Here is a 12164-nt window from a genome sequence, read left to right as displayed (position 1 = left end):
TCTGTCACTTTGTTGAAAAAAAATTTGTGCTTTTGAAGAAGTTGCTTTATTGTCATGGGGACAGTTCAACTGTAGAGAGCAAGCAACTGTTCCAGATTTATTTTTGTTTTATTTCTAATGGCAGGTAGGCGGCCGGGTGGGCAGGCTGGCTGGCATTTTGAACCAGTTTGCCATTTTAATAATGTGCTTCCAGTCAGCGGGAAAACACTAGGAGTGATGTAATCAGATTGACATATCAGAAATTATATCCCTCATCAAAATATTCCCGTGCAAGGATTGGCCAGGGATGGCTCATGTGACATAAAATATTTCCACCATTGATTAAGCAATGTATCGCGTGATGCCAAAAAATCAAACAAAAAAAAGGATATGGTGTGAGTCAGTCATGGTATATTCTGGATAGACCATGAACTGATGTCACAATTTCAAGCGATATCTACGGCTGACTCGAGTCACAGTGGTGGCTCTGCGAGTGTGTACATCTACATATTATGATCATGCCTAGCGAGGCAGGCGATAACATGGTACATTGCACACGTGCAGGTCGAAGGTTGTTCTGACGTAATCAACAAATATGGCTGCCTCCAGTGAGTTTATGCTGAGATTCAATCTTAACACTTTTAGTTTGCAATTTCTTGATGAAGGATATCAATCAAATATACCATGCACTGAGAGGCACCCGTAATTATGGATTCTCTTCAGTGACTGGCATAGTACTATTTTCTTCAGGGCTGCACTCCTCACAAAATAGTACTATACCAGTCACCTCAGAGAATCCATAATTTCAACCGGAGCCTCTCAGTGTATGGTATATTAGATTATTCTATAATTTATTTAAAAATTATGAAAAATTTGAGTTTTTCAACATGGGAAGATAAACTTCATATCTTCAAGCCAACGTGTGATTTTTCTTTTTATTATATAGACAGTCACAAACAAAAAGTGCCCCAATTTTTTTTCTGTGCGTTTACGTGCTTGTGTGGTTTTTATCACAGTTATAATCTGTTCCACGTCCTGCTCCTCCTCCTGCTGCTTCTCCTGAGGAATCTAAAAATAACCTGAAGACTCCTGCCTAAAATTTAATTTTTCTGTTGGAAATAGAATTAAGAAGAGTCTTGCCAATTATATATTTCAACATTTTGGACATTACTTGTATTTTGTGGAAGTTTTGACCCTATCTTGTGGCTCTTTGGGCCTAGTAGGCCTTGAATGCCCAAGACCAGCCATGCCACCCAAAGCTTCTAATGTTAGAATTGTTGGATCAATATTTTTGTTTATCCAACAATTCTCACACTTGTGCCATGGTGGCATATTTGTCAGTAGTACTGTACTACTGACGAATATGTCACCATGGCACAAGTGCGAGAATTGTTGGATAAACAAAAATATTTCTACAGATACTTTGAGCAACAGGAAAAAAAGCTTTAAAACATTTGTCCAGATCATAGTGGATTCTGCAAATAGGAGGATTGATGAGTTGTCAAAGCAAGTCTATGACTTCAAGGTGAGTCTAGAAATTTCAACAAGCCTTGGTTTACAATTGAATTCTTGAAGCAGTTGAGGAAAAAGAATAAAATTTACAGAAAATATATTTAAAATTCCACTCTTCTAAACCATGCTGTGTATAAATCCTATAGAAATAAATATATTCATTTCATTAGATCTATGAAAAAGCAATATTTTAGTGAAAAATTTGAGAGATGTCTCATCTCATCTCATCATCTCTAGCCGCTTTATCCTGTTCTACAGGGTCGCAGGCAAGCTGGAGCCTATCCCAGCTGACTACGGGCGAAAGGCGGGGTACACCCTGGACAAGTCGCCAGGTCATCACAGGGCTGACACATAGACACAGACAACCATTCACACTCACATTCACACCTACGGTCAATTTAGAGTCACCAGTTAACCTAACCTGCATGTCTTTGGACTGTGGGGGAAACCGGAGCACCCGGAGGAAACTCACGCGGACACGGGGAGAACATGCAAACTCCACACAGAAAGGCCCTCGCCGGCCACGGGGCTCGAACCCGGACCTTCTTGCTGTGAGGCGACAGCGCTAACCACTACACCACCGTGCCGCCAATTTGGGAGATGTTCAAAAGATATTAAGACCACATGGAAAACTATAAATCAGTTGTTGCAAAGAGAAAATTCTACCCTAAAGCTACCAACAGAGTTTCTTGACTGTGAAAAATCTTTCAACAATCCACCTGATATAGCTGATTTTTTGTTGTTGTTGTAGTTCTTGTTAATATTGGGCACGAACTGGCAAACAAAATTCCTTCTTGTTCTGGAAGTCCTTTGAATTTTATTCCAAGGAATGATTCAATTATTTCTTCTTTTAAGCCTCCTGACATTCAAGAAATAATTGACAAATTAAAAACATCTTCAGCTGGTCGTGACAATATTCCAGCATTTCTTGTCAAGCAGGTGAAACAATATATTTTGCAGCCACTTCACATTTTTTTCTTTCTCTCCTGAAAACAGGCATCGTACCTCAGGATTTAAAAGTTGCTAAGGTTATTCCTTTGTTTAAAGCAGTTGATCCATGCTGTTTTAATAATTATAGACCCATATCTATTTTGCCATGTTTTTTGAAAATATTATTTCTAAAAGGATTTTTACATGGGCGGCACGGTGGTGTAGTGGTTAGCGCTGTCGCCTCACAGCAAGAAGGTCCTGGGTTCGAGCCCCGGGGCCGGCGAGGGCCTTTCTGTGTGGAGTTTGCATGTTCTCCCCGTGTCCGCGTGGGTTTCCTCCGGGTGCTCCGGTTTCCCCCACAGTCCAAAGACATGCAGGTTAGGTTAACTGGTGACTCCAAATTGACCGTAGGTGTGAGTGTGAATGGTTGTCTGTGTCTATGTGTCGGCCCTGTGATGACCTGGCGACTTGTCCAGGGTGTACCCCGCCTTTCGCCCGTAGGCAGCTGGGATAGGCTCCAGCTTGCCTGCAACCCTGTAGAAGGATAAAGCGGCTAGAGATAATGAGATGAGATGAGATTTTTACATGGCGGCACGGTGGTGTAGTGGTTAGCGCTGTCGCCTCACAGCAAGAAGGTCCGGGTTCGAGCCCCGTGGCCGGCGAGGGCCTTTCTGTGTGGAGTTTGCATGTTCTCCCCGTGTCCGCGTGGGTTTCCTCCGGGTGCTCCGGTTTCCCCCACAGTCCAAAGACATGCAGGTTAGGTTAACTGGTGACTCTAAATTGACCGTAGGTGTGAATGTGAGTGTGAATGGTTGTCTGTGTCTATGTGTCAGCCCTGTGATGACCTGGTGACTTGTCCAGGGTGCACCCCGCCTTTCGCCCGTAGTCAGCTGGGATAGGCTCCAGCTTGCCTGCGACCCTGTAGAAGGATAAAGCGGCTACAGATAATGAGATGAGATGAGATTTTTACATTTGGACTCTAATTCAGTTCTTTACAAACCTCAATGTGGTTTTCGGAAAAATCATTCCACTTATATGGCTCTACTGCACTTGATTGACAAAGTTACCTCTGCACTTAATAATAATGAATTTACTTGTAGTATCTTTATAGACCTGTCCAAAGCTTTTGATACAGTAAACCATTATATTTTATTGGAAAAATTGTATAAATATGGCTTTCATGATCTCACACACATGATTAAGTAATTATATTTCTGATAGAAGACAGTTTGTTTGTGTCAAGGGCTGTGATTCAAACAAAGCGAGACTACACTGTGGGGTTCCACAGGGATCCATTCTTGGACCATTATTATTTCTTATCTCCTATTAATGATTTGTCAAATGTTTCAAATGCTCTTTCCCCAATTATGTTTGCAGATGATACAACCCTAATTCTTTCTCATTCAAATTTCATCTCTCTGAAAAAAGAAGCTAATGTTGGTCTAACTGCTTATGCTACATGGTTTAAATTAAACAAATTATCTTTGAATGTTAAAAAAAAATCTCATTTTATAATTTTCAGTGGTAAAAAGATGTATCCTAAAGATTTATCTAAAATCATCACTGAGTCTACTGAGATGCCTCAAGTGTCATCTACAAGATTCTTAGGAATTATTGTTGATGAAAGTTTGAGTTGGAGAGAACAAACAGACTGGGTTAATAAAAAAAAAGTGAATAAATCAATTGGTATAATAAGGAGGGTTAGTGATCTTGTTTCTATAAACTGTCTCACTACTCTTTACTCCAGTTTCTTTCTTATTGTAATATAGTTTGGGTAAGTACTTTTCCTACTACCCTTCACAAAATTCTGGTCTTCCAGAAATGTTTTGTTAGAATCGCTACCCGATCAGAATCATCTGTTGCATCTAATCCCTTATTTTAAAAACTGCAGGTTCTTACAATTTATGATATCAATATTTTACAAATATGTGCTTTTATTTATGAGATTCATTCAAGCAAAGGGAATATTCCTGAGCAGTTTAAGAGCTATTTTAATGCTAATTCATAGGTTATTTCTTATTTAACTCAGCAGTCTACAGATCTTCATCCTCCTAAATTTCTAATCAGTAGAGGACAATTTTCTGTAAGATTTAGGGGTGCCAAGTTATGGAACAGCATTTGCCATCTGGCAAAAAACTGTTCCTCTATAAAAAGCTTCAAGAGATGTTTAAAACATCATTTAACTGCTGGTTTGTAATTTATTCTCTTATGTATTATTTATTTATGTATGTACTGTACATGCATGTTCTTTTTTTGTCATTATTTTTTGTGACTAATGGTTTGCCATCACTATTATGAAGTTTATCTTTACTATTTTCAAGATGGGGCGGCACGGTGGTGTAGTGGTTAGCGCTGTCGCCTCACAGCAAGAAGGTCCTGGGTTCGAGTCCCGGGGCCGGCGAGGGCCTTTCTGTGTGGAGTTTGCATGTTCTCCCCGTGTCCGCGTGGGTTTCCTCCGGGTGCTCCGGTTTCCCCCACAGTCCAAAGACATGCAGGTTAGGTTAACTGGTGACTCTAAATTGACCGTAGGTGTGAATGTGAGTGTGAATGGTTGTCTGTGTCTATGTGTCAGCCCTGTGATGACCTGGCGACTTGTCCAGGGTGTACCCCACCTTTCGCCCGTAGTCAGCTGGGATAAGGTCCAGCTTGCCTGCGACCCTGTAGAAGGATAAAGCGGCTAGAGATAATGAGATGAGATGAGATTTTCAAGATGTTAAAGTAAAATTTTGTAAAATGTTATGAAATTTTGTTATAAGTGGAGGCTTCAAATAAAGTTTGTTGGGCTTTCTGCCTCTCCATGCACTATATTGCTTACTTTTATTTTCTTTACCTAATGTGTTTTTTAAATTGTGTTAAATTAAAAAAAAAAAAAAACAATTTGTCTATTTCCTTGCGAGTGACATCTAGAGATTTACGTCATGGTTTTGGATCTCCATGTCCCGGATGTAGCTCATATGAAAAAGATAGGTGGTGTATTTCCCAGTAAAACACTTGTTTCTGTATATTATATGGAAACGAGTGTTTTACTGGGAAATACGCCACTCATCTTTTTCATATGAGCTACATCCGGGACGCTGGACCGGGAGCTTTCATCTCACACTAAAAAAAGAATATAGAAAAATCCAACCTTTAATTAAAATAAATGTATTCAAAGAAAAACAAATCCATCAAGAAATTATTTTCAACAAAAACACATGTGCCACTATTATTGGCACCTTTCAAACTTTCAAGCTGTAATCCATAACTTCCTGATTAACTGGGGTATAAATATGAGGTGACACAGAGGCCAAATTCCCTTAGTCATCCATCAACATGGGAAAGATAAGAAAACACACAAACCAAATGAGGGAGAAGTGTGTTGACTTTCATAAGTCAGGGAATGGGTATAAAAAATACCGTAGCTACTCACCTGAAAATGCCCACTGCTACTGTTAGGGCAATAATAAAAAGCGGACACCAACTAGAACTGTTACAAACTTGCCTGGAAGAGGACCCAAGTTTATTTTGCCCCTACATACAGTGAGGAGGATGGTAAGAGAGACAAAAAAAATTCCCAAGGATCACTGTTAGTGAAATACAAGAAAAAGTAAAATCATAGGGTTTCCAAGTCTCCAAAAACACCATCAAATGCCACCTCCATGGCAACAGATTATTTGAAAGGTATGCCAGAAAAAAGCCTTTTCTGTCAGTTAACCATAAAAGTAAGCACCTGAAATTTGAAAAAATAAAAGTAAAAAAAAGCAACTACAACTTTCACTCAAACTGTGTTCTATGTCCTTGTATAACAAAAATGGGGCTTTTTGGCAATAAACACTCAAGGTGGGTTTTGTGTAAAAAGAAGGATGGCTATAATGAAAAGAACCCTATCCCAACTGTAAAATATGTCTGTGATGTTTTGGGGCTGTTTTTCCTCCAAAGGCCCTGGAAACCTTGGTAGGGTACATGGCATCATGGGCTCCATGAAATATCAGAACATTTTAAATCAAAATCTGGCTGCCAGGAAACAAAAACTGGGTCATCATTGGATCTTCCAATGATCCGAAGCATATGTCCAAATCAACACAAAAATGGTTAGTTTACCACAGAATTGAGCTTCTGTCATGGCCATCTCAGTCCCTTGATCTGAACCCCATTGAAAACCTGTGGGGTGGGCAGAAGAGGACAGTGCACAAGAGAGGCCCTAGGACCTTGGATGTCATGAATGTAGTGTAGAGGCAGACGTAAGTGCAAGGAAGATGTTTATTCACAGGTGCGCTATATACAAATCATGTGAGGCAAGGTACGGAGTTAAAAACTGAAAGAAATGAAACTTAAACATAAACCAGAGTCATAAACCAGAGCTAGGAAATGTGGCAGGAAACAAATGTGACAATAAACAATCAAAACAATACTTTGCAAAGTGAGTGTGCAGCCAGCATTCTTTTATGCGCGCATGCTGATTGCACTCCAATCAACAACAGGTGTTTGCAGTGAACCAATTGTACCAATGGCATGCACAACATGCGCCTGCTTGAGCAGCACCAGGCTCAAGTGTGTGAAGGTGTGACAGAACCCCTCCAAAGAGCTCCCTCTGGGAGCTAAAGTCTTCTTTGGACTGCCTCAGGGAAACGTCCACTCAGAGCTCTGCTCAGGCTCTGGGCAGATGTGGCACCAGATCCTGGGCTTAGGCAAGGGCTCAGGTTGGGCCTTGAACAGGGGCAAGGACAGAGATGGAGGCTTGGGTTCTGGTTGAGCCCTAAACAGGGCCCCAGATAGGACATGTACTTGGGCTCCTGACAGGACTTGGACTCAGGCTAAGGACTGGGCTTGGGCTCCGGACTGGATTTGGACATGGACTCTGGACTGGACTTGGACTCAGGCTCTGGACTAGGCATGGACATGGATATGGACCCCAGATGAGATATGACTTCAGGCACAGACCTGGGCTTGAGCATAGGCATGGACCCTGGCATTGGCATGGGCATGACTTTGAACATGGGCATGGAATCAGGCATGACTCTGGGCTTGAGCATAGGCATCGACCCTGGCATTAGCATGGGCATGAATTTGAACATGGGCATGGACTCAAGCGTTGGCATAGGCATGGACTCAGGCATGACTCTGGGCTTGAGCATGGACCCTGGCATCGGCATGAGCATGAATTCGAACGTGGGCATGGACACAAGCAAGACTCTGGGTTTGAGCATGGACCCTGGTATCAGCATGAGTATGAATTCAAGTATGGGCATGAACTCAGGTATCGGCATGGGCATGGATTCAGGCATGACTCTGAGATTGGACTCTGACCTAGATATGGACATGGACTTAAATCTTGGCACAGGTACTGCTGTTAACTTGGGCATGGATCTTGCATGGGTACTGGCATTAATGTGAGCATGGACTGGGACATGGTCTTGGATCTTGGTATGGGCACTGGCATTAGCATGGACTTGGATCTTGGCATGGGTACTGGCGTTAACATGGGCATGAACTGGAACATGGGCTTGGATCTTGGTATGGGCACCAAAGTGACAACGTCCTCCCTGAAGCATGGTGGCGGAGCAACAACCTCATCCTCCCTGAAACCTGGCAGCAGAGCGAAAAGCTCATCCTCCCTGAAGCATGGTGGCGGAGTGAAGAGCTTGTCCTCCCTGGAGCCTGTCAGTGGAGCAAAGAGCTCATCCTCCCTGAAGCCTGGTGGCAGAGCGATGACCTCATCCCCACTGAAGCCTGTCGGCAGAGTAACATCTTCAAAGCCTGTCAGCAAAGTGATGACATCCTCAAAGTCAGGTGGCAGAGCTAGCAGTGGAGCGGAGACCGCCCTGTCAGCCTCTGGCTCTGGAGTGGGCAGTGGAGCAGAGGCCGCCCTGTCGACCTTCCAAGTCTCAGCTCCCCCCAAAAATTGTATGGGGATCCTCTCTCCTGGAGGACTGGAACCAGGACTTCAACTCTCTCCCAAATGACCAGGAGTTCTGGAGGCATAGGTGCTACATTTTCACTAGGTGTTTGACCCACCGGTGTGCCGATCTGGTGACCCAGTAGATCATGCAGCTGACTCATAAGTACTCTGGAGGTTTGGGCTCCACCAAGTCCTTGTGGAAAAAGCTGCATTGCAGCAAAAATCCATTCAGTGACTGCTCCACCCTGTCATATGGTGCCAGTATGTTCAGCCCCAGCTGCTGAAGAACATCACGGATCTTGGCTTCAGCAACCTGACCTCAGTGTGGGACTGCACGGGGTACCTGTAACCTCTCACTACATCCATAGTTAGGCAAACTATTCTGTCATTGAATGCGGCATAGACGTAAGTGCAGGGGAGATGTTTATTTACAGGTCCATTCACACTCACACCTACGGTCAATTTAGAGTCACCAGTTAACCTAACCTGCATGTCTTTGGACTGTGGGGGAAACCGGAGCACCTGGAGGAAACCCACGCGGACACGGGGAGAACATGCAAACTCTGCACAGAAAGGCCCTCGCTGGCCACGGGGCTCGAACCCAGGACCTTCTTGCTGTGAGGCGACAGCGCTAACCACTACACCACCGTGCCGCCTGTATTTAAAATTAGCTGCCTAAATGGAAAGGGGACAGAAAGAGACAGGAAACAACTAAGTGAACTCAGTGATAGATGGTCTGAATGGGAAACGAAACAAAAGATGATGGAAAATGGAGGGAATCGAAAAGGATCAATGTTTCATTTGAATATTTGAAAGTATCCTCTACACACAGAAGAAAAAATACAGCTCTGCATATGCCTTTCTTTGCGGCAAACTAATGTTAATGTCCTTGTGATATCTGTCAATTTAAGGCTTCCAGTACACATTAAACAGCAACAATGTACCTTAAAAGTATCATGTAAAAGGAGTCATTTAGTCATGTCATGATTTATTAGGATCTTATTAAATTCACTGGAATTTTAATAGCTATTTATTCAAACACTGTCTGTTTCCATAAAAGTCTCAGTTGTGTATTTTGTAGATATATTGTAGAAGTGTCCTTGAGCAAGGCACCTAACCCCCAACTATGCTTCAGGCTGCTCTGGGTATGTTGTACATCACTCTGGATAAGAGCGTCTGCTAAATGTCATTAACGTAATTAATGTAATGTAATGTTGAATTGCAGCACAGAATCACAGAACGTGTACATAATGAAAAAAAAATCACAACTCCAACAAAAATCAACAAATTTATCAATCAACAGAATGCTCATTCTTCAATACATTGGAAAAATCAAAATGCACATGTTAACATTATCAGCCAGTATATAGCATTTGTGAAATTATTAGTCATATCAGTCTTAGTGGACACAGTAGTGAAATATGATCTGTAGGAGATGCAGTCTCGACTAGACATGCTTTACAGGCAACTACTGTTCTATATTTGGCTCTGCTGATCGTTTGGGGTACTTATAGGGCAGAGACCCGGAGGTGGGCGACGGCAGAAATGATCATGGTACCAATTAGAGTACTCGGCGCCATGTATCTGAGCTCAGATTGTGTTGACAGACTTCTGGGCGGGCTCGGTGGGCATTTGTAGTACACCGAGTTTATTTACACCGTCCTTTATCTGTCAACGACCTCTCAGTGTTTGGTGGTCCCACAGGCCAGAAATAGCATTAATTAGGACAGGGAGGGAAAAGAGGAAAAGAGAAAACGTGTGGAACTGCTGGTAAGCCATCAACAGAGGTCTGCAGGGGTCTCGACCTCTCTCTTCTCCGTGTGTGTGTGCACGCCTGATAGTACTATCATCCCTTGTGGATGATAAGGATTGAATCCAGCAATGAAATTGCCAAGACACATTATCAGATCCTCTGGGCTGACCACACACAGTCATCCAATTGCATATCCCAGTGCTCTTTCATACGGTGTGCTGAACGTTCAGTTTAAGCCAGTGATACGTTCAACCAATAAACAATCATATGAATCATTTCTTTAACCATCTTTGAAATTAATTAACAAAACAATAGTAAGTGAATGTTTTCTGTGCACCCTGCAGTTTAGACGCTGTTTAAAACAGAATCTAAAAATATAATAAATGTATAATAATTGTGCAGCTAATGCAGTTTTACTACAGTCCACAATTACTGACATCTTTCAAGTGAATGAGGAAAAAGTAATGGTATAAAATATATATATATATAATGATTCACAGTTTCTGCTTAAACAGTAAAAACCTACATACATTAGAGAAAGTGTAATAGGAACTTCTTTCTAAAATAACAGTATATTTTTCTCACAAAAGTGGCAAAACTTTTTACACCCCCCAAAAAGAATATTTAAAATACTTTGAGTGAGTGAGTGATAGCAAATTAAATAAAATCTTCTCATTCTGGATAAATTCAGTTTTTCTTGAAGACCATTTACCTGTTTCCCCCAGGGTATAAGTATGAGGTTGAACACACAAAAATATCTTTACTTTTCCCCATAGTGATGGATAACAAAGTGCCTTTAAAAATTTAAGTGACACAAAGCAGATGATGAATACAAAAATGCACAAAGAGTTAAAATGCCCGTAAATAAAAAAAAATATTTTAAAAGATTTTCCAAGGCTCAGACCCTTGAACATCCTGACCTCTCATTCAGAGAGGAGAACAGTGAAGGAGGGAAAAAAAGATTTGAAGAAATTAGCTGATTCTCAGTGTTGTAAAGTTTCAAAATAAACTATTAGGCGCCACATTCATAACAAAAAGCTGTTTAGGAAGGGTTGCACTTCCTTAAAGCAACCCAAAAAAATCCTACACCGGAACTTCAACAAACATGACTGGAGCTATAATTGGAATCGATTGTTGTGGTCAGACAAGACAGAATTGACTTTTTAGGGGACAAAAGTGGAGTGCATACATAGAAAAGCCCCTGATGTCCAGTGTTAAATATGGAGGTGGATCAGTGATGCTTATACACACACACATCTCATTATCTCTAGCCGCTTTATCCTGTTCTACAGGGTCACAGGAGCCTATCCCAGCTGACTACGGGCGAAAGGCGGGGTACACCCTGGACAAGTCGCCAGGTCATCACAGGGCTGACACATAGACACAGACAACCATTCACACTCACATTCACACCTACGCTCAATTTAGAGTCACCAGTTAACCTAACCTGCATGTCTTTGGACTGTGGGGGAAACCGGAGCACCCGGAGGAAACCCACGCGGACACGGGGAGAACATGCAAACTCCACACAGAAAGGCCCTCGCCGGCCATGGGGCTCAAACCCGGACCTTCTTGCTGTGATGCGACAGCGCTAACCACTACATCACCGTGCCACCCTATATACACAGTATATATCAGTCAAACAAAGTAAAGACACTCTTACTATCAGACTATCAAGTCCATATATTTAGGTTCAGGTGCTCCAGATTAGGTGCCATCGATTAGAACCTCCTGCAGGTGGAACCTGTCTTATTTAACCCTGACATCTTGGGTCTGGTATTCTCTTTGCTATTGAAATGTGTGGTGTCCTCATGCCAAAATCTAAAGAGCTTTCTAAGGACCTCAGACAAAAGGTTGTGGATGCCTATGAATCTGGCAAGGGATTTAAAAAGATCTCTAGATTATTATAAATCATTCCACTGTAAGGAAAATCATCTACAAGTGGCATAGATTTCAAACAACTGCCAATTTGTCCAGGACTGGCTGCCCTGGCAAATTCAGCCCAAGAGCAAACTGTTTGATGCTAAAAGAAGTCTCCAAGAACCCCAAAGATTCATCACTGGATCTGCAGGTAACTCTTGCAACTATTGGTATTAAAGTACAAAAATCTAC

Source organism: Neoarius graeffei, chromosome 1 (genome assembly GCF_027579695.1).
Source record: "Neoarius graeffei isolate fNeoGra1 chromosome 1, fNeoGra1.pri, whole genome shotgun sequence".
In the NCBI taxonomy this organism is placed as follows: domain Eukaryota; kingdom Metazoa; phylum Chordata; class Actinopteri; order Siluriformes; family Ariidae; genus Neoarius; species Neoarius graeffei.
The sequence above is the reverse complement of the archived record's forward strand: the minus strand, read 5'-3'. Positions refer to the sequence as shown.